Source organism: Myxine glutinosa, chromosome 6, assembly GCF_964187855.1.
Source record: "Myxine glutinosa chromosome 6, kmMyxGlut1.1, whole genome shotgun sequence".
Lineage (NCBI taxonomy): Eukaryota > Metazoa > Chordata > Myxini > Myxiniformes > Myxinidae > Myxine > Myxine glutinosa.
This window is the reverse complement of record NC_136266.1, coordinates 5,003,358-5,006,317: the sequence shown is the minus strand read 5'-3', so window position 1 is coordinate 5,006,317 and position 2,960 is coordinate 5,003,358.

The window sequence follows — 2,960 nt, the reverse complement described above, 5'->3', positions numbered from 1 at the left end:
ACCGTTTACACCGCCCAATAAACTTTATTCAACCGTTTACACCGCTCAATCAACTTTATTCAACCGTTTACACCGCCCAATCAACTTTATTCAACCGTTTACACCGCCCAATCAACTTTATTCAACCGTTTTCACCGCCTAATCAACTTTATTCAACCGTTTACACCGCCCAACCAACTTTATTCAACCGCTTACACCGCCCAATCCACTTGATTCAACCGTTTACACCGCCCAATCAACTTGATTAAACCGTTTACACCGCCCAATTAACTTAATTCAACAGCTTGCACCACCCAAACAACTTTACCAGCTTATCCTGGTAAAGGAACAACTGGAGGAACATCCACACTACTCTCATTGCCATGAACATCCGGCTCCACAGATGGATGGGCAGCTAGCCGAAACGTGGTCATGGGCACCTCAATGGACGAGGGAACATCGCACGGGGTAACGGAATTGGTTGTGTGTGAATGACGGGACCCGCGAGCCAACAATTGATTCACATGACGTTTCCAGATAAGCTTGGCGGAAGTACGAACAAGGTAGTTAGCCGGACCGAAAACTCGGACCACAACAGCCGGCACTCATTTCTGTCGGTGTACATAGTCCCGTGCCATAACCGGCTGGTCCACCGCGAATGAACGAACATTGGTCGCCGTAACAACTTCAGGTGCACCAGTTCGAAGCAAATCCAGGTGCTGCCACAACTGTCGGCCATCCATGCGGAATGCAGGCATTTCCTGAGTAGTAGAATGCACTGAATTACGATAGTCAAGCAAAAACACATCAACCCTACTCTGCACAGGTCGAACCGTTTGGACTCGACGCAAGGCATGTTTCAACGCTTAGACAAACGACTCAGCCTGGCCATTTGTAGCTGGGTGGTAAGGTGCCGACCTCAGGTGTTTGATACCATTAGCACGCATGAACACAGCAAACACCTCAGATACAAACTGCGAACCATTATCCGAAACTAAAATCTCCGGAACCCTCTTATTCGCAAAAATACTCCGCAGATGCTCCACCGTGTTCTCTGCTGAGGTGGACTGACTCCATTATAGCTACTTCCGGCCACTTCGAGTAAGCGTCGATCACCACCAGAAACATGCGATCACCACCAGAAACATACGATCACCACCAGAAACATGCGATCACCACCAGAAACATGAGATCACCACCAGAAACATGAGATCACCACCAGAAACATGCGATCACCACCAGAAACATGCAATCCATCACCACCAGAAACATGCGATCACCACCAGAAACATGCGATCACCACCAGAAACATGCGATCACCACCAGAAGAAACATGCGATCACCACCAGAAGAAACATGCGATCACCACCAGAAACATGCAGCCCATGACTGGCCCTGCAACATCTACATGAACGCGCTGCCACGTTATATCAGCAGGCGGCCATGACAATGACACACGTGAGGGATTATCAGCATCAGTTTGACAGTATCACATGTTTTGACCAAACCCAAATGACCCTCATGTAACTCATTGAGACAGCGATGACGTAAAGCAGCAGGAATGACCATCCTCAGTCATGCCCCACATTACACAACCTTGAGATAAAGGCAGCTCAGGCACACGTGACACATATAGAGCATATTCTGACGTCGAGGGAAATTCGCGCCAAGAACCTGACAAAACAAGGTGAGCAACACGTGACCGCACAGGATCACGACGAACGGCAGCGGCCACTTCCGGAACGATTACCGGACCAGATTAAATCAGTTCCAACATGAACACCTCGACCTCATCCGCAGGTTCGGCACCGGCCTTTGTAGACGGCAATTGAGACAGACCATCACAGGTAGCGTGCCGTGCGGAAGCACGAAATTTGATTTCATAGTCGTACGCACTGAGGACAAGACACCATCTCTGTCGTTGGGCAGCGGTATGTCTTTCTGAGGATTAAACAAGAACTGAAGCGGCTGATGATCGGTTTGTAGGAGAAAATGGCGACCTTTCAGGTACTGACGGAATTTCAACATGTCCCATACCAAACTCGGTGCTTCACACTCAATCTGAGCAAGGGCCTGCTCTGCAGCGGTCAGAGCACGTGACGCACAACACACCGGAAGCACAGCACCGTCACTCATTACCTGAGACAAGACGGCACCGATTCCGGACGACGACCTGTCCCACGCCAGAATGAGAGGACATGAAGGTTCGTCATGTGAAGTACCGTGTCTACAGTAAGGCGAGCTTTGACTCGTTAAAATGCTGCTTGTTCCATCGAACTCCACCTCCACCGAACATCTCGATGCAGAATGTGAGTCGGTGGGGAAAGCTCGGAGCTCAGGTTGCTGACATACCTGTGGTAATGCTGAGCAAGCCCAATGAAGGAACAAAGCTGAACTTTGTCCCTTGGGCTGGGCGCCTGGGCATGTCGGCTGTAATGTATGTTTTGAAGTGCCTGCAATTGAGAAGCAACTACATGGTTGTTGTTGTTGTTGGTTGTCCCGAGGGACCCAGAAAATAAACGCACTTCCGGTGCGGACCGGATGGTCTAACATTGGAGTCCTGCCTGCTTATGTTACATGGTGTCAGAAATAATCTGCAAATAACTCCGTCCATCCGTGCCATCTGAATCTGGTATCTGAGATACATGAACTATGGCATCCGTTAACTTCTTAAATATCAATCATTCTGCCAGATACTCGTTTAGAACTGGACAACTTGGAGCATATTTCAATGTTGGACTTTCTATCTATCTCTGACGAGAGGTATGCGGATCTTCAAAAAGCTACTCAGTCAGAACTCACTCAGTTACAGTGCATGATTCCTGACGGATAGCCAGACACCATGCAAGGTGTATCATCCTGTCTTCGACCATACTGGGATTCCCGGAGTGAACTTTCAGTTACGGATGGCATCCTATACAAAGGCATGCGAATTGTCTTCCCACCCACTCTGAGACCCCGCATGCTGAGCCTGATTCACG